This window comes from Balaenoptera ricei, chromosome 10 (assembly GCF_028023285.1).
Source record: "Balaenoptera ricei isolate mBalRic1 chromosome 10, mBalRic1.hap2, whole genome shotgun sequence".
Taxonomy (NCBI): Eukaryota; Metazoa; Chordata; class Mammalia; order Artiodactyla; family Balaenopteridae; genus Balaenoptera; species Balaenoptera ricei.
Window position 1 is genome coordinate 196,299 of NC_082648.1, and position 19,982 is coordinate 216,280.

Consider the following 19,982-nt stretch of genomic DNA (forward strand, 5'->3'; position numbering starts at 1 on the left):
CCTCCCGGGGTCGGTTTATCCTGAGAGTTCAGTTATGGGTAACGTGGAATATTTAGTTGCTTGGGGATGAACCTTCCTTCCTCTTAACTCCGAGAAAAGCTCTGCTCTTTTTTAGTAGCAGGGCTTACCACTTAGGAAAGTCCAGCCAAAGCCGTTCTGTGTAAGTGGCCCCGTTGGAGTCTGTCCTGTTCTCCTTGCAAGACTGTGCACAGTTCTGTCTCCTTCACAGCTTCCCTTAGTAAATAAAGGTTAGTGTATCCGTTAGGGTTAGTTTCAAAACTGCTGGGAATTGCAAAATATGGCTTAAACATGAAAGAAGGTTTTCTCCATTATGTAAAGAGGCCTAGAGGTGGGAGGCTCAGCCAGTAGCCATTTCCATGGTCATCAGGACGTTGCCTCCTTCTGTCTAGAAAGATAGAAGTTCTCGCCCTATTAGCTGCAGCATGTGGTCCACTCCGTGGGTTGACAGGTGAGAGTTTAACTGACCTAACTCCACTGCCCTGGCACATGATTTCCATCCTTTAGGTTACCTGGTGGTCAGACATGGCTGCTGGAGCTCCAGCCATCATATTTCTGTTTCCACGAAAAACACAAAACAGAGGAAATGAAGAGAAAGACAAAAAGTTGCTCTCCCATGTAAGACAACTCCCTTAAAGGAGTCTTTCTGGAAGGCTCACACACCTCTGCTTATATCTCATTAGCCAGCACTTAGAAAACATGGTCACAGCTAGCTTCAAGGGAGGCTGGGAAGTGTGGTTTTGTACCATTGCTGGCCCTGATCAAGTTGGGGTTCTGTTGCTAAGAAAGAAGGCTTGCTACAGTGAGTGAGTGTGTCTGAGCTCTTTGCTGTAGCTGGCATGTCTCACATGAGTGTGCCCTGCTTCCTGCAGGCGTCCGGAGGGACAGTGATTCTTTCTCTGGATACTGACTGGCTGTCCTTGCGTCTCTCCTTCCAGCTGAATGATAATCCAGTTGCAGGAGTCAGTTGGCAGCCTGGTGGGTAAGAGGGGCATGTATTTCTGGAGGTGACGTCTTAGTTGGCAGCAGTGGCAGCTCAGGCCTGGGCACACCTGGGAGGTTGCTGTTCTTACATCTCGGGACTCTTCCTCCCCTCCCCTCCCCGAACCCTGTTTTGTTTAGAAGCTGTGATCGTGATGTGCGACCCCTCTTGGCTTCGCTGTGTCACTCACCGTTGCAGGTCCTCGGAGGAGTGGGTGCGACGTCAGTACAGTGAGAAGCTGATGTGTGTGTCCCTCTGCGGCTGTGTCTCCTAGGATGTCAGGGTCACAGAGGACACACTCAGGAGTCCGTCTTCCTGCTTATTTCTTCCGCCTCGCACGTACACATCCACAAATACCACGTAATGGTCCAAGGTTTGGGCTTATGACTAAAAATCTGAAATTCCTAAATTCTCTGGACCCAAGTCCTCAGGAAACCCGGATCCTATGCTCAGCTCAGTGAGTTAATTGGAGTTCTCTCAGATCTTTTCCACTTGAAATCCTCAGCAGCTCTGTGACGTCAGCTGGGGACTTTTCGGGCAGGAGATGTATTTCCACCTCCCACCCCTGGCTGAAGTTGTCTAGGAAATTGTCCCTGACACATTGAGATGCGTAGCAGATTTGCGTTGAGCTGTCAAGAGAATTGTGGGGTTCATCTTAGAAAACGGTGCTCTCAGCAGCTTGAGAAAGTGTTAATTTGTAAAAATCAAACTAGCATATTATGGGATGCTGATAGGTGGGAATCACTGTGTGAGTGAGCGTAGGAGGCTGTCTTGGTTCTTAGATTTTGGTTGGTTCTCAGCTGGGCGCCTTTTTAGATGCCGTCTGTTTCTCCTGCTGTACTAGCTTCTCCCAGTGCTGGTCTGCCTGCTAATCCCTGGCTGTACAGGACAGAAGGAAGGCTCCCTGTAGAGAGGGGTGGGTGGGCATGTCTTCCACAGGAACGCAGGGATAGAGAGGGAGAGGGGGCGGGGGCGGAGCAGACACACTGTGGCGTGGGTTAGGGTGGAATGGGGTTAGGGTTAGGGTTAGGGTAGGGTTAGGGTTAGGGGTTAGGGGTTAGGGTTAGGGTTAGGGTGGAATGGGGTTAGGGTTGGGGTTAGGGTTTGGGTTAGGGTTAGGGTTAGGGTGGAATGGGCTTAGGGTTAGGGTTAGGGGTTAGGGTTGGGGTAGGGGTTAGGGTTAGGGTTAGGGGTTAGGGTTAGGGTTGGGGTTAGGGGTTAGGGTTAGGGTGGAATGGGCTTAGGGTTAGGGTTAGGGGTTAGGGTTGGGGTAGGGGTTAGGGTTAGGGGTTGGGGTTAGGGTTAAGGTTAAGGGTTAGGGTTAGGGTTAGGGTGGAGTGGGGTTAGGGTTAGGGGTTAGGGTTAAGGTTAGGGGTTAGGGTTAGGGGTTAGGGGTTAGGGTTAGGGTTAGGGTGGAATACGGGGCTGCAGCTGCCAGTCCCTGTCCAGTGCTCTGATTGTCTCTCCGAGAGGTTGAGACTTAAGTAACAAAACCAGGATTTGAATCTGATTCTGTTTGACTCACGGCCTGTGCCCTTAACCATGTCACATAGCTGCTGCTTCCTCTTTATTTCGTTCATTCAGCGAGTGTCTGAGTGCCTCTGTGTTCCAAGCATGGTTCTAGGTGCTGGAGACGATAGCAGCAAGCCAAACAAAGAAAAGTCCGTACCGTCGTGGAGCTTATTTTATAGCAGTGGGTAAGTTCCCACCACCTTTCACAGTTTCCTAACATGGTATTTTGTATGAACACCACACTTCTTCCCCAGAGTGTTCCTTAAATGATTTTTCTTTTTCTCAAGCACTAGAACTAGGGGTTTCTTGTTTGTTGGCTATTGGAATATTGATCCCTCCCGCCCCCTGCTCCCAGCATCATAACTGGTTATTGGGACAGCTAAGACACAGTGCCTTATGGGAGGCCTGGGGCTCAGGAGGTCACCCATATCTGGGGTCTGGCTGTGCCTGTCATTTCCCTTCTTTCCCAGGGGAGGGTGTTCCTGGCTTACATGGAGTTGCTTTGTGTCCCCCACTCCCATCCCCTAGTTGTTGTTGTTGTTTTAAATTTATTTATTTGGCTGCGTCCGGTGTTAGTTGAGGCACGCCGGCACGCGGGGTCTCTCATTGCAGCGCGCGGGCTGTCCGTTGCAGCACGCAGGCCTCTCTCTAATTGTGGTGCTCGGGCTCCGGAGAGCATGGGCTCAGTAGTTGCAGTGCATGGGCTTAGTTGCCCTGCGGCATGCGGGATCTTAGTTCCCCAACCAGGGATTGAACCCACATCCCCTGCAATGGAAGGCAGATTCTTTTTTTTTTTTTTTTTTAATTAATTAATTAATTTATTTATTTTTGGCTGTGTTGGGTCTTTGTTTCTGTGTGAGGGCTTTCTCTAGTTGTGGCAAGTGGGGGCCACTCTTCATCGCGGTGCGCGGGCCTCTCACTATCGCGGCCTCTCTTGTTGCGGAGCACAGGCTCCAGACGCGCAGGCTCAGTAGTTGTGGCTCACGGGCCTAGTTGCTCCGCGGCATGTGGGATCTTCCCAGACCAGGGCTCGAACCCGTGTCCCCTGCATTGGCAGGCAGATTCTCAACCACTGTGCCACCAGGGAAGCCCGGAAGGCAGATTCTTAACCACTGGACCACCAGAGAAGTCCCCCCTCAGTTGCTTTTGAGGGCTGGTTTCAGAGGTTCTTGTGTTCAGTTTATTTTAGGTGGTCACGTTCTTATTTTTTTCCACTGGAGTCTGGTTCAGGCTTTATAGATACAAGAGAAGGTTAGCTGAATGTTTTTGTCTGTCTTCAGATCAGGTTGAGGTGCCTGGAGACAGATGACTTCCCTTCTATAGGAAAGAGGAGGGAAAATGTCACAAGACTACTTTCCACTAAGAATAGCACATTCGTGAGATCTCTTGGATGCAGGTTTTCGAATTTAGTTTCCTGACGTGAGGCTGGAAGGCAGAGTCCCCACCAGCATCGTCCTCATCTCCAGGCTTTATTGAGTATTTTCTGTGTGTCTGGCACTGTGAGAGGTATTTTACATACGTTCCAGCCTCCTCTGAGGCCAGAAAAGGAAACAGAGGTTAAGAAACTCCCGCGGAGCCACGTGGATGGGGAAGGGACAGAGTTAGGGTTGAACTGAGGCTTCCCGGCTCTTACACACATCACGCACGGATGGTTGCCTTCCGCTCGTCAGGTGCTCTGCTGGGGCCGTGCTCCTCAGCTCTGAGTGGGGACCTGCCAAGCGGGACGTGCCAGCTTGTGTGGGCTCCTCTCCTCAAATGACAAATCACAAAAGCTCAGGGTTTTTGCAGCGTGACTGATTGGTTGTTTGATGTTTTCCTCTTTCTGTTTCCACTCCTCCCTCCCTTCCCCCAAATGTACCCAGGTTGGCTTAGGTCTGCCTTCTCAATTCTAGAATTGTGGCAAACTTTAAAAGGCTGGGAGAGTGGAATGTGGTGGGAGATTTGAGGAGGCTGCCTTTGCATGTCGGAGCTGGTCACTCACTCCAGAGGTTTCTAGTCTGGATGCTGGGACTTAGCGGTGCCTTAAGGAAATTAGAACACACGATTGTCTAAAGGGTCTGTAGGGAGGTGCATGGGTCTTGGAGGTGCTGGGCCAAGCACCTAACTATTTCAGAGAAGCTTCTACCTGTTCCGGGTGTTGGGGACTGGCTGCCTACAGGAGGTCTAATCACTTAGGTAGTCCTGGCCTGTCTTTACAGAAAAGGAAGCTGAAGCCTTGCCCGCACGGCTGGTGTGGTCCAGGGAGCTGTCGGGTCAGTGCTGCAGTCCTGTCCACCCTCGGTCAGCTCCGCCTAGGCTCTTGGGTTGGTTCACACAAGTGTGGGTCCAGTGGTTTGACTCTGCAGGGCACCTTTAGGAAGGGTTAAAACATCGGACCTCTAGAGGCAAATTAGGAGGTTGCTCTCTTATTTTCCCATGACAGGAAAAATGTTTAACTTCGTGGCAACCTTGAGCCATGGCTTTCACTCCTCCAAACACACGTATTTGGTGTTTGACCTTGAACGGGTCTGTGGTTTCTTCTTTGTGCTTTGGGTTTTTCCTTTGGTGAAAGGGATATTAAATACCAGATATAGACAGTGGGGTGCTGACAAGAAAGGGAGAGTGTCATAAAGGGCCTCTCTATCTCTCAGACCCTTTAAGAGTAAGGAATTGTCTTTTTATAGTGCTTCACAGCTTAAGAAGCATTTCACAGACCTTGCTGAAATTGATTTGCAATCGTAGGGTAGGTAGGGCTTGGACTGTGATGTCCATTTTGTAAATGTACAGACGGACTGAGAGCCGTTGTGTGGCCTGTGAGGTGAGCCCTGGCGCAGACCCCGTCCCTGTGGTGCGCACTGCGCTCCTGCCGCACTGCCCTGCTTTCCCAGCGCGTGCGTGCTGTCGGGGCGTCCTGGTGACCCCCCTGCGTCTTGCTCTTCATTTCTGTTTGCTGAGGAGCTTACTGGGCACCGGCAGAGCCACTCGGTCTGAGACAGCAGAGGAAGTGACCCAGCCCGGAAGTGGGGCCACGTCACCAGATGGCACAGTTGGAGACCACTGTTCTGGCCCTTCTCCTGGGAGACCCGTGTTAGGAGGTCGACACAGGGTGGAGCTGACAGTGGGATTTCCTTTCCTGGTCATTACGGGATGGCAAGTATTTAAAAATATCTCGTGAACATTCTTTGGCTAGTGGCTGGGTGTGCGCCCAAGTTCATGGCCTTAAACCTCGGAGGGGCACCAAGTAGCCGAGTAGCTGGGGCTGCCTTCTGCAAGATGTTTATCACGGGTGTTGCCCTTTATTAGACCAACACACTGAAGTTATTCCCTACCTCGAACTTACTCTCAGGCCACTCAGGGCTCTTCAAGATAATTAAGTCTTGTAATTCTTGGTACCTAAGTAGTGATACAGTTTGGGAATATTTTTATCTTTTTTTTACACAGACAGCTATCCCCTGAATGACCTGTGTTTCATGCTTCTCCTTTGCCTGAATTTTTTCGCTCCATCGAAAATACTATTTTCTCTCTTCCCAACACTGTATCCCAAACTTCTCCAATTCTACTCAGTCCTCTAAGTGTAAAGGCTGTTTCTGATTCACTTCTTTACCTTCTCCAGAGCACCCCAGCCCAGGTAGACCTTTGAAATCCTTTGGCTCCTTGCTGCTCAGGAGCTTGTTCCCAGGTCGCCACCTGGACCTGTGGCATCTGAATCTGCATTAAAAGGGCTCTCGGGTGATGGGTGTACGCAGAGGAGCACCTGCTCTCGGGCCTCCTGTTGTGTTTGTTTATCACCTTGTGTTAGAAGTTAACAGTCTCAGTATTTTGTCCTCCCCTTTGCAAATTTATCTTTGCTTTTTGATCTCTTGGCAGTACCTGATGCAGTCTTGGCACTGAACAGGCACTAATCAATATCTGTGGGTTGACTAGCAGTCACCCTTCATTTAAAAAATTTGCCAGCATGTAGGGAATTGTATGAGAGATGTGACATGCATGCACATAAAAATATACTGCTAAAAGAGCAAGAAAATTAAGAGGAGACACAATAAATTTGAATGCACCGAGTGCGGCAACATTTGTGGAAGGGGCATAGGCATTGGAACCAGCCAACCCTCGGTAGATAAGTTCTCCCAGCTCCCTCACCTGCTGTGGGTATGCGGCCTTGATTATTCTCTCAAACCCTAATGTAATGGTCTGATCTCTAAAATGAGGGTGACAACATACTTACAATGTTGTTCTAAAGATAAAATGAAATAATGTAGGTAAAGCATACACCAGTGTTTGGCACATAATGCTCAGCAAGTGGTAGCCAGATGGTACAAAATGAAGGCATTCATGGACTCAACAATCGCTAGAAGTTTTAAAGTGCTTTAATTGGATTCTTGCTAGCCTTTGAGACATCCACTGTTTTATAAAATGGCTGAAATAGGGACAGCTTTCTAAGGGTCATGTTCCATCTGCCCCCCTTGTGGTCTTATGGTTTCCAGGATGTGCCCTCAGCTCTGGGGGACAAGTCCCTATCTTCTGTATTCAGTGTCCCCAAGAACACCAGTCTCAGGGAGGTGCCTGGCACCAAATGCTGCCTGGCTGAGGCGTGAGGCTGTGAGGGGAGCAGCTGCCTTGGAACACCGTGCCCCCCCTGCCCCCTCCGCCCCAGGGTTTATGCTGCTGCAAACAGATGCACAGAACTACTAAACGGTGGAAGCTGACCTAAAGAACTGTCCTGGGAGCGCTCAGAAATGCAGTTAGAAAGTCAGCAAGGTTGTCGCAACACAGTGGATGCGTCCTCCCCCAAGCTCTTGCCCTTCCTTTGGGCCGGGAGGGGAAGGGGGGGACTTGCCAGGTTACGAAATGATTTCTTCTTCTAGGGCAGGCGGTGGGATGGGAGTGGGGTGGTACAGGCATCCGGAGGTCGGCTTTGGGAGCTGCTGTGATACGGTGCGTGTACTTAGTGTTGGAGCGGAGGCCTGGGTTGTGTTCTGCTGTCTGCTGGTGTGCCCCATGCAAGGCGGGGTGTACATATGTGGGTGAGTTCACAGATGTCAAGCTCTTTGAAGATGAAAATTGTTAAGTTTATCAGCTGGACTGTCACTTCCTTTACTCTTTTTTTTTTAAGTTTTATTTATTTATTTATTTTTGGCTGCATCGGGTCTTCATTGCTGCACGCGAGCTTTCTCTAGTTGCACCGAGCAGGGGCTACTCTTCATTGTGGTGCACGGGCTTCATGGGCTTCTCACTGTGGTGGCTTCTGTTGTTGCGGGGCATGGGCTCTAGGCGCACGGGCTTCAGTAGTTGTGGCATGCGGGCTTCAGTAGTTGTGGCTCATGGGCTCTAGAGTTCAAGCTCAGTAGTTATGGCACACAGGCTTCGTTGCTCCATGGCATGTGGGATCTTCCCAGCCCAGGGTTCGAACCTGTGTCCCCTGCGTTCAGGGCAGGCGGATTCTTAACCACTGCACCACCAGAGAAGCCCCCTTTACGCTTTTTTTTAAGTCATCTTGTTTGGGGTTTTTTTTCCCCATTTTTTTAATTGAAGTACAGTTAATTAACAATGTTGTGTTAGTTTCAAGTGTACAGCAAAGTGATTCAGTTATACACACACACATATTCTTTTTCAAATTCTTTTCCTCATTTTCTTTGCTCTTGGTTTAAAATAGAGCGTTTACCTTGTCTTATGCATTGGATCTATTCATATTTCACCTACTATGTTTGAACCTTGTTACAAGTCAAGTTAAAAAATGTTTAACTCTTGAGGGGATTGAGACTTCTTCCTATACTTACGATTTTACAATGACAAGTCAGTGGAAAACCGGAATTAGCAGAATTCACTCTTCAGTTCAGGTTGGCGATTCTGTAACAGCTACATGTATAAAATACTGTGAAGTCTCGTGAAAAGAGGACATATCTTGGAGTTCAGAGTGAGGCAGGTGTCCGAGTGTTTTCCTCTTTCCTCTATACTCCCTGCTTGGTGAAGGGAGAAGGCTGGCCGTGTCAGGGGAGTTGCGGTCATGCCGGTGGGCGGCCTCGGTCTCTGCGGGGTGAGTGGCTGTCTTGGCTGGTTCAGGCTTGCCAACAGTGCTGTGGGCTGCGAGGTTACCGTGCCTGACAGACGCAGGACAGATGTCCAGTCCAGCTGCGTGGCACAGAGCTGTGCTCCCATCCTAGATGGACGACAAACGACTTTTGTACAGTATTTCTCTTCTGAGTCCCGCTCCCACTTTCTTTGTGATTTAAAAAATGTCCTCCCTCCCACTTCTCCTCCAGGCTCCTCCGTTCACCTCTTTGCAGCCTGACGTGTGGAGGGCAGCATCAGGGCTCTCCAGCCCCCCACTTCCCACTTGGTATGAGTGTCCTGTGCTCTGGCAGAGCTGTTTGCCGGAGAGCAGAGGGAGGGGCCTTCCCTTGGGAAGAGGTCAGGAAGGACCAGAGACTAAAAATAGGCAGCTTCTAAGAACCAGCTTACTGCTCCCTCAGCTCAGATGTGGTCCTCCTGTGTAACCGGGCTCAAAGTAGAGTGTTGCTTTTGGAACAAAGAGAAAGTAAATCAACCCTCATTAAAAGCAAGAAAGAGACAGATATCACCACAAAATACGGGTTTTTACTGTATGTTCCAGATAAGAGGGATGCTCCCAAATTGCCTGGTGGATTTATATGTGTGTCCCCTGGTAATTCCGGGTGTGTGTGTGTGTGTCCACGTGTGTGACACTAGGATGGTTCCGTGTGTCAGGTGCTGAGATGCTCTGGGACTGTGGGTAGGTGTTCTCACAGAGGCTCTTCCCAAGAGGTCTTTGCCACGCACGTGGAGAAGGATGTGTCCCATTTACAAGGCAACTCTCCTGACACTAAATGGAAGAAACTCCACTGGGTCCTGTTTGTCCAGTAAATACACAGCCTGGACCCTTGTTCACACAGGAGGCGTACCAGCTGCAGAGCTGAGGGTCAAAAAGCCAGCGGTGCCAGCTCTTCTAATATGATAGACAAGCTGCCTTGTTCCCCTTTTTTCTGTTCTTTTAAAAAGTAGGGGTTCCCCCCACCAACCACAGAAAATGACGCCTTCCCTGGCCTTCGGGACTCTAGTGCAGATGTAGAAGGCGCTCCTGTGATTAGAGCCGGTGAGGGTCCCGGGGTGGCCAGAGGGCCTCCAAGGAAAAGACCTGGAGCCTGAGACACCACTTGCCCTGGGTCCTTTACACCTGTTGTCACTTCTTCCTTCTCACGTTTAGTATCAACACCTTGTTTTTACCAGGGAGGACTTTCTGTCCTGACTTTCAGACTAGATTTTGAACAACTTCATAAGGGTATTGCAGTGTATCCCTCTGGACCTGTTTCTGCCTTTTCCCGTGACCTGAGAAAGTAGCTGTGTTCTCTCGAAAGCTGCCCCCGGCCCTGATCCTGCCCTGGCGTGGCTCGTGGCCAGACCTTCCACCGTCCTGAGTGACGGTGAAGTGCTCGTATGGTGCTTGGCCTTTATCACTCACTTCATCCCTTTATCTTGGTCAGCCAGCTAAGTGTAGCCTCTTCTCTCTCTCACCCCTGCCTTCTCCGGTCTCTGTGGTCTTTGATGAGGTGGGCCGGGCTGGAACGGCATTCTTGGTTGGCTGGGGGTGCACATGGTGGGATGGGGGCACGCTGGTGCTGCTGGCAGGCCTTTGTGGAGGGGCCGTTGCTCTCTCGGAGCCCCTCTGTCCCCTGAGCCTCGGGCTCCTCTTTACGCCTTGATGTCCGAGCCTCACGGAGTAGCTTGTCCGGTGGAAGGGAGCAGTTTCCCCTGCTAATCTTGCTGTTGTTTTGTTCAGGGAACCGTGGAGTGTAAATGAGGGAGGCCCCTCTTCCTGTAGCAGGTGACTGTCCCGCTCAGGGGCTCGCAGCAAGGTGTGCCTTGGGGGGGACCGGAGCCAGGGTGTCCTGAATATCGGTTTCGTCTCCCTCAGTGGCTGAGGGACAGGGAGCACAGGCCCCCGGATGGTTTTCAGACTTAGTCCCAGCTGAGCCAGGCAGGCAGCGTGGAGGCCTGCACCAGGGCGCCGCTCCGGAGAGAAGAGGGTGGAGATGGGGTCGCACCCTGGGAGGGAGAGCCGGGGAAGTCTGGCCTGAAGTTAACATCAGAGCGTGCATTGATTGTTTAAAAAAAAGTCCGACTGCTTGTGAGACATTTCCGTTTAATGGCTTCTGATAGTATGTTTGTTGTTTATATTAACGTTTAGGAGCTCAGAGGGTGCAGTGACACTGTCAGAAGTAAATCGTACGGTGATCTCAGTGACTGCTCCACCCCCAGCAGCGTGGCCGCCCCATCCTCCGATGGCTGTGTGAGGACCCAGCAGCCTGTGCCTCTCCCAGCAAGTGCGGTTGCACCCTATTTTCATTGAAAAATGCATCTTGCAGTGCCTCCCTCATGCCTTCTCACATGGCTGTACGTGAACTGGTGTAGTGCCCACCTCTGGAAGCCTAGTCGCTTCGGCCTTTAATCTGAGTTGAGAGCTTGTCCTCCTTGCTGCCTGGCTGTGTCCAGCACTCTCGCCTGGTGGGTTCCCAGAAGAGCTGGCACAGACTGTGGCCCGGGCGAACCTTGCGTGGAATGTTGCCCTCGTGCCATCCGCAGAGCGGAGGCTGGGTCGGCCCCCTCCCTGCCTGGACTTGATTGTTTGGGACTTACTGTAATAATCTGCTTGAACAGGCGGAGAGACCACAGTAGCTTGGCTGGCAGTCGTAAACAATGTTTGCTCTGTGAGTTTGCTCCCTCACCCCCACTCTCGGAGCCCTGTGTCCTCTGCCACTCCTCTCTCCTTGCATATTCTAACCTTGGCTAAACGGCTTCATTCATAATAAGATGGGCAGCATTTTCTGGGATGAAAATGGACTGAAAATAAGCAATTCCCAAGAACCTCCAGCTGTGATGCACAAGTAAAAAGTGTGTAGTTTCTGGGTAGAGATTTTAACTAATGTCTGGATAACCAAAGTATTTTCTTTTTATTCCATACTCCCTTCACTACTTTGGAACCCTATTTGAAAACACACACGTGCGTGTGCGCTCAGGTTAAAAAAAAAAAAAACTTTCCTAAAACTGACTATTTTCTTGGCAGGGGGTGCCCTGCGAAGATTCCATTCATTGCCTCACAGAACAAGGGCTTCTACTGTCAGTGTTTGCACAGGTGTAGGGTCCTGGATGGTCTGTTGCTAATACCTAGGGAATTTGGGGGTTTCTTTATTTTTTCCATAGACTAGTTTTTTCCCTCTTCTTCTCACTTTTCTTTTATAGTTTAACAGAAACAGGGTAAGAGAAAACCCTACCTCACACCTGCACTGCCTTTTGCAGTTTGACAATTGCAGTGGTTGGTTCCACAGACAAAACCTGCTCCACCTTCTCTGCGTTGATTGGTGGCTGATGATGTCATGGCATAAAGCTCAAACTGACTGTTTTCTCTGTGGGACAAGCCCCCAAAAAGCAGACAGCAGAGCTCTTGCTCTTTTGTTGCTTCTAGTCCATGCTATCACAGGGGATAGAGAAAGGTGGGAGCAGAGCTGTGGCTGCAGATAGCTTTGATTTATTTCTAAAGCTCAGTCGCAGGTACCTAGAACAGGAGGCCTTCTTATACCTGGAAAGAGCCTTTGTTTTTCATGAGAGCACATAGTACTTTTTGCACTGAAGGGATTTTGTTGTTTCTGCCTTAATCTTCTCTGTTAAGAGAAAGATAGAGGTATTTTCTTTTTGTTTGTTTGTTTTTTGTTTTTTGTTTTGGCTGTGTTGAATCGTTGCTGTGTGCGGGCTTTCTGTAAGTTGTGGTGCGTGGGCTTCTCATTGCGGTGGCCCCTCCTGTTGCGGAGCACGGGCTCTAGGCGTGTTGGCTTCATCAGTTGCAGCATGTGGGCTCAGTAGTTGCGGTACATGGGCTTCAGTAGTTGCGGCGCACAGGCTTCAGTAGTTGTGGCTCGCGGGCTCCAGAGCTCAGGCTCAGTAGTTATGGCACACGGGCTTAGTTGCTCTGTGGCATGTGGGATCTTCCCAGACCAGGGCTCGAACCCGTGTCCCCTGCATTGGCGGGCGGATTCCCAACCACTGTACCACCAGGGAAGTCCCTAGAGGCATTTTCAAGGAAACTATTCTAGTGGCCCAAGAAAGGGTAGGAAGAGGAGTTAATTTCAGGAAAATAAATAATAATTGGAAAAATTTCACTTGGTTCCTCACAGAGCTTGGGAATTCTTGCTGTCAGCATGCTTTCATCGTAGAGGTAAACTTAGCTATAGGGTGACAACTCTAAGGTAGATTAAGGGAATGGTACAGCCTCAGAGTTTTGCCTCTGATTTAAAGAGCCCAAGGAGCAAAAGTTCCGTGTGAATTTACTCTTAGTGGGCCAGATGAGATTTACCTTCACCTTGGACCTTCGTGGGCCTGCTGTGGTGCAGTTGGGCCATTAGGGTTCCAGCAGAGCGGGCCTGGCCCGGCAGGGCTGCCTTGGTTGTCGCTGGGCTGGGCTCACCTCGTACTGCCTGGGAGAATTGCTAGAACTATGGGACACTTGCCATCTCCAGCTGCTCCGAGCGTCTGGGGGCCTCGTGGAGAGGCCAGGCTCCTTTAGGGGTCTCTGCAGCTGCCGGCACCAGTGTCCATCCCGTCAGGGGTCCGTTGCTGTCTCTGAGTGTCTGAAAGCCTGTCTCAGGTTCTCATATGATCATGGCCGAAGGACCCAAAAAGTTACTTCAGGACACATTTTTTTCAACCCACCTTTCTTTTCTCAGACTCATGGTCAGACATGAATTAGCACTGACCTTAATGACCATTTCCAAAAAGCTTGCCTGGAAAGGGCTCACCACTCTGGTAAGAGGGACAGGACTGGACAGGCGTCCCTGCCTACCCACAGAGTGGCCCTTGGTGGGGCCAGGCTATATTTACCCTCTGCGGGTCCCCAGGGCTTTGACTTGTCAGGTGAAAGGAAAGTCCGGCTGGCCTGGCGGCCACATCACTCATTAATCTGCCTTCACCCATGTGGACTGTGCTCCCTGCAAACGTACAATCACTGGGCCGTCTTCAGACAGCTGTGGTGTAACTTCACCTAGGAGGGACAGAACATCACAGCTGGTTTACATCTTCTAAACAAAACACCCTCAGAGGCTAAGCAAGTCACTCCCGCAAGCCCGGTGGAGCACGACTCACTTCTTTTGTCGGGCAGCTCTTCTCCTTCCGTTACCGTGTTTTGAGGTTTCGTAGGGCTTTGCCGATGAGGTGGTGACGTGTATATAGGGAAGAAAGCCCGTCTGAAGTGGGCGAACCTCTGATTTTTCAGCCACATGTGTGCCGTGTTCCCAGGTTGGCCTTCTGTCTCCCTTCTTCTCTGCCTTGTTAGCACGTGAGGATCACTGTGGGGGGACCTCCCGCTGCTGCAGAGATTCTGATTTGATGGCTCTGGGGTAGGGCCTGAACATTACATTGGTAATATTTTTTTCAGGTTCCTTGGTGATTCTCATGAACAGATAGCTAATATCAGAGTATAGGAAAATGTCCCTGTCTTAGTTCACACACCCCAAAAGTGGCACACTTGAAGCACATGGTAGTTCTTTCCCATCATGAATGTTTATGTCCCATAAATAGGGAATTGCCTAAATTTTATGAACAATGACAGCTGTCACCCTGGTGTGGCATTTGAAGCTCTGCTCGTCTCTGCTTTCTCTCTAACTTCCATCTTTGCAGGGGAGCCCTTGAGCGCTGGGAAGAGCGCAGTTGTAGGGTCTTCTGGGGGCCTGTCCAAGCCCCAGGCGCTTTCCTCCAGAAAAACAGAATGCGGATGTGCTTGAGGCGCTCGAGACCTCGGCCTACTGCTGCCGTCACCGCTGGTGGGAAAGCTTCGTCTCCACCCGTGAGGACGCCTGCTTTTCCGCTTGGTGACAGTGGCATTAGTGTTCCCGTTCACGTCTCTAACGGTGAACCCCTGGGTCTCCTCGGGCAGTGGCAGGCCAGAGAAGGATGCTGTGGGACAGCTCTGAGCCTCGTTTTCCCCACAGTCTCCAAGAGGAAGGCTCGTCACTGGTCTCCGAGAACAGGAGCCGCCGTGGGTGTGGTCGTGCTGTGCCAGCCCCTGCTGTGCCAGAGGCGGATGGGGGGAGATGCGCCACCGCCCGCCCCCCGGTCCTCTGTCCTGGGGCCTCTGTGCACAGCTGGGCATCTTGGGCGTTTTCAGTGGGCAGGTGGGGGAGCAGATTGACTGTTGTTCTGCCAGGATCTGACATCGTGAGAGTTTGCTTGTTTGGGCTTGTTTTATGTTATTTACCCTGATAGGTAGCTCTCTGTGCACATTTGACACTGCCTGTCAGAGGCAGGGTTTACAGCTTTTCCTTTGAGAAATTAGTCCATAGATCTAGAAAATGTTCTTCAGCTGCTTGAGTATTCTCTGCCTAATTTCTCCCCCTTCTCAGCCTAGTTTCCCTTTTTTATCCCTGCCGAGGCTGCCCTTGCTTCTGTATTTACACAGCCTTGGGTTTATGCTACCTTTACCTCTTTCCTCGTGATGAAGTTTTTTAAAAATTCTTTTTCTCCTAAGAATGTTGTGTTCTTTCATATATGTATATATATATATTTTTACATTTATTTTTGGCTGCTTTGGGTCTTTGTTGCTGCATGCTGGCTTTTCTCTAGTTGCGGCGAACGGGGGCTACTCTTCATTGCAGTGGGCGGGCTTCTCATTGCGGTGGCTTCTCTTGTTGTGGAGCACAGGCTCTAGGCACACAGGCTTCAGTAGTTGTGACTCACAGGCTCTAGAATGCAGGCCCAGTAGTTGTGGCGCACGGGGTTAGTTGCTCCACGGCATGTGGGATCTTCCTGGACCAGGGCTCGAACCCGTGTCCCCAGCATTGGCAGGCAGATTCTTAACCGCTGCACCGCCAGGGAAGCCCTCTTTCATATATTCTATCACTGGACTTGATTATCTCATGGGACTAGTCCTTCCATGTTCCCTCTGATCTTTGAGTTTGGCTTTTCTTCAGTTGTGTTTTATGGATGTAATGGCCTTCATCAGGATCAGTTCTCTTCTTTATAGGTTGACTCACAAATGCTTGTCAACTATAAGAAGTCTTGTTTTTTTGAAGTTGTGTTCAACTGGCCCAGAAAGGTTATTAACATGGCAGCTGATTGATACTTTGAAAAAAGTCAGACCTTGGTCCTCAGAAGTGCTGTTTTATATAAGAGGATGGAGTGGTAGTGTCTGGAGGAGACAGTGGGGGTCAGTGGACACCAATCACATCAGCTCCTAATACACAGCCCCTGCTTGGGAACACCGAAGAGGATGTGCCTTAGGGGAGGGTTATCTGAAGCAAGGATAGAGACGAAGCTCTGGAGATGAGGTTGAGTGTGTAGGGGAGTTGGCTGCCTACGTAGCCATAGTTAGAGAAGGCACAGTGGTTGGATTTGAGGATTGAAGGGAGGAGAGAAGGAACAGGAAGTTCAGAGTATTATGGGGATAATAGTGTGATGACACAAGAAGCTCAGGGGTCTTACACATTTGGTGTTGACTATTGAAAATAACAATAAGGGGTTTGGTAAATTTGGGGTCAGGTCTCTTTGAGAAGAGTGGGCACTAGTCCTAGTGGTAATCTTGATTACTTATTACTCAGTACAATTGCTAAATCTTTTTCACTTCTATTCAAACCCAACCATAGCAAGCTGAATGATATTCAATATTAACAATCCCTTATTGATTAGATACATATAGGACTTGAGATTTTTTTATATTACAAAAAATAAGGTAATTAATTTTAGATTATCTTTGGTTAATCATTAATTATGACATTTTATTCTCATTAAATAAATTATGCAGATCAGCTTAACTAGAACAAGTCAGTCACCACAGTCCCAACATTATTGTTTTTATATTTTTTATAACCTGTGATGAAATTATTATTACTCATTTCCTTTGTCTTGAAAATATAGTACATGTGTATACCTTTACTTAAAAGATAAAAGTGAAAATCTTTAAAGGATTTAGCAAATAAATTATTCACAGTTTGATTATTTCATTTTGCTAATAAAGGAAGAAAAAGTGCTCTATGTTTGAAAAACAAAACCAAACCAAACCCAGACTGTGGCGCTTTCTTGACCAGGCTTTTGTCCTTGGCCTCAGAGTTGGAAAGTCCAGGGACCTTCTCCAGTGATCTGGAGGCGTGTTCCTCCCCAGAAGTAGTACAGGACTGCTGGTTGTGATGACATGACTTGTAGGGCTACTTGGAGGAGTGTGAGTCCTTCAGTAAATACACCACATACTCCTGTGTCTGCCTAACGGGGCTCAGATCTTTAGTGTGTGCAGCGGGGTCGATGGTTCCAGATGTCTCTCGAATGGGTGTCTAATGTTTCTGTGTTGTCTTGAGGGAGGTGCCTGTCGACAGGCAGTAGTGGATGGGACCGTTTGCTTTAGAGGAGGGCAGTTGTTCTAATTTAATATAAAAATAGGAGCCTAGTTTCCTGAGTCACTCTCTAGCCAGGAAGGCCTTTCATTTCTAAGTGTGGAAAGGAGTATTTGTCTGATTCCTTTGGAAATGATTGTCTGGTGCCACCTTTCAGAGTTGCAGAGACAGGCGGCCGGGTTTGTTTAGTTTTTGCTTGTTCTTCACAAGGTACACAGAGTTGAGTCAGAGCCCTTCCCCGGCTGACTTCACTGTCTGTGGTCCAGACAGTTCTCATGGGCCTCGGTGGCAGGGATGCACGGCCATCCTTCTCTCCTGTGGCACCTCTGTGTGCACCCCTTCTTACACGTGGCTTCTGCTCCTCGCCAGGTGTATGGTCTGCTGGGTGGGGTCACAGGCTGGATTTCAGCCCCTGCACCCCTTCCCCTTAACCGGGAGCTGGCACTACTCCACATGGTGGCCAGGGGCAGAGCGTAGTATTCATTCAGAGTCATGGGCTCCAGTGCCTGTGTAGATGTGTCTTTATGCTGTGTTACTTGTTACCCAAATGGGTCTTGCTGCAAGTGCTGAATGTCCTTGAGTTTTCTTCTAGAGCCAGGGGCACCGGTGGGGAGAGCAGTACACTTACCTTACAAGTGAGAAGTGGTCTCACCCTCTGCCCAACTGCCATTTAGTCCTTTCAGACTCCGGTTATCAAAGCATCGTCTTAGACTGAGGAACTCAAACCTTTTGACACCCAAATCTTTTGCTCAAAATTGTATTTGGCCCCAGAGTTCAGCACAGTTATCCGCCAAGTTTAATGTTGGCAAGGGCGGCATTGTAAAGGGGCCCCACTCCGCCCCCAGGTCTGTTCCTCAGAAGTGTGTGGAGCTGCTAGTGTTCACAGCTGAGCCCCACTGATCTTGGTGGTGTAACAAGATACGGAGCGTCCAAGGCCCAGAACAACGTCCTTTCCCATTGGGTGCTCTGGTCTTCCTAGAATTTGTGTTCCTTTTTTTTTTTTTTTTTTTTTTTTAAAGGCTGTGCCGTGAGGCATGTGGGATCTTAGTTCCCTGACCAGGGATCGAACCTGCGCCCCATGCATTGGAAGTGCAGACTATTAACCACTGGACCACCAGGGAAGTCCTTGTGTTCTGTTTTTGACACACTAGGGACCTTTGGGAAGAGGTGGGGACAATTTGGGCTTTAGAGTGAGGCATTCCTATGTTTAAATGTTGTCATTTTCAGCTTACTAGCTGGGCAAGTTAATTACCCTCTGATCTCAGTTTTCTCATCTACACAATGAAAATCATAAGAGTTCTTTATAGGATTGTGTGAGGACCAAATGAAAAGATTGTGAAGTGCTAGCACAGTGGCTCGGCACATAGGAGAGTTCAGTAAATGGTTATAGGTATTATAATCAATAAGAGATGGCCAAAAAGTCTCTTAAACCTCCTCCTTCCAAAGCAGGGAGTAATGGTAAAGTCTTACATTTAGCTTGAAATCTAGTGGCTATAATCATTTACAAGAGGGAGAAGAGAATAGTGGCTTTTTAAAAATGGTTCGTTTTGTTCCTTCATATCTTGACCGCTTTAATGCTGGGAATAAGATATGGCATGGTCCTTGTCCCTGGGAACTCACAGATCTGGAGACGGTCATATAAACTGGTTCCTGGAGTATAATTGAACCTTACAGGCACTGTGATAGACGTCACTGTGGGACATGGTACAGTAAGCAGTCTACCTCTGATAGCAGTCATCCTTTTTTTCCTTTCCTGCTTTGGACTGGGCTTGTCTTTTTACAATAAGTATGGGACTGAAGTAGATGTGGGAAAGCTAGACTTTGGCATTTTCCAGCTTACAAAAAATATCCTTAGAGGATTGATGGGTCCTTGGAAGGACCTGTAGTAGAAGAGTTCCTCACTTAAAAGAAATGATGAAAGGAAGCAAAGGGAGGTAATGGAGAGAATATAACCAGTTAACCATGGTGCCATTGGCAGCTCGTTGTGTGACTCAGGACAGGTGGTGACACGAGCGCCCGCCTTCCATGCTCATAGGCTTGTGTGAGAAGGAAGTAGATAACCTGGGTGGAAATACCTTGTGAAGCATGCAGTGCTGCTGCAGTGTGGGGAGAGTCGGGGATGGGCTTCGTCCGCGCTGGAGGGAGGCCCAAGCCCCCTCGTGTCCTTCAGACCTGCTGTAAGTTACCTGCTCAGAGAAGCTTCCGTGACCAACTTATCTTGGGTCCCCTCCTATTAGTCTAGGTCACCGTAACCTGTGCCTTTCCTTCCTGGCACTCATATTTTGTAATTACAGTTGGCCCTTGAACAACGCGGGGGTTGATCTGTGTATAATTTACAGTCGGCTCTCCGATCCTTGGTTCCTGTGTATCTGCGGGTTCTTACAGTTTTTTGGCCATGCCACGCGGCATGTGGGATCTTAGTTCCCCGACCAGGGATCCAACCCGCGCCCTCTACAGTGGAAGTGCAGTGTCTTAACACTGGACCTCCAGGGAAGCCCCGGTATCTGCAGGTTCGACCAGCCACAGACCGTGTAGCTCTGTAGTATTTACTATTCACAAACATTGTGTGTAAGTGGACCCACGCAGTTCAGACCGGCACTGTGCAAGGGTCAGCTGTATATGCTTGTTTGCTTACTTGTTTATTGTCTGTATCCTCCAGCAGACAAGGGCAAGCACCGTGTTTTTATTCACCAATGTAAATTCAGTGCCAACCGTAGGACCTGACATATACCATATATTCAATAAACGATTTGCTGAATGGAGTAAAAGTCGACAAAACACATTGGTCTTTGGAAAACAGTGACTTTGGGGATGCCCATGTATGCACTGATCCTCGTGTGGGTACTGGGGTGCAGAGGAGCGTCTGTACCCAAGACCGCTGTAGCAGCAGCACCAGAGTGTGGGTTCTGGATTCACAGCGGGGACTTCTGCCTCGCCTCTGCACCCGCCCCGCGGGTGCCTTTCCGCCCATTTGAGACTCCTAACTCACTTGCATTCAGGTGCACATTGACTGTGGTGAGTCGATCCCTTCAAAAGGGAAAACCCCCTCTGGACGATGGAACTTGGTTCCAGGGAGTCGGCAGCTTGCCAGACAGGGAGCATGTGTCCTGTTG

At 49.5% G+C, this 19,982-nt stretch overlaps 1 protein-coding gene across 26 annotated transcripts in view; it reads left to right on the top strand.

Annotated features, from left to right (window-relative positions):
• The window catches only part of MICAL3 (microtubule associated monooxygenase, calponin and LIM domain containing 3), a 191,369-nt gene that overhangs the window by 48,931 nt on the left and 122,456 nt on the right, over positions 1 to 19,982 (top strand). The window contains exon 4 of one of the 26 annotated variants that reach the window (XM_059934971.1): positions 10,689 to 10,824. The exons of the other annotated variants lie outside the window; for them this stretch is intronic. The gene's annotated coding sequence lies outside the window, so the exon portion shown is untranslated. The remainder of the gene's footprint in view (positions 1 to 10,688; positions 10,825 to 19,982) is intronic. 26 annotated transcript variants of the gene reach the window in all.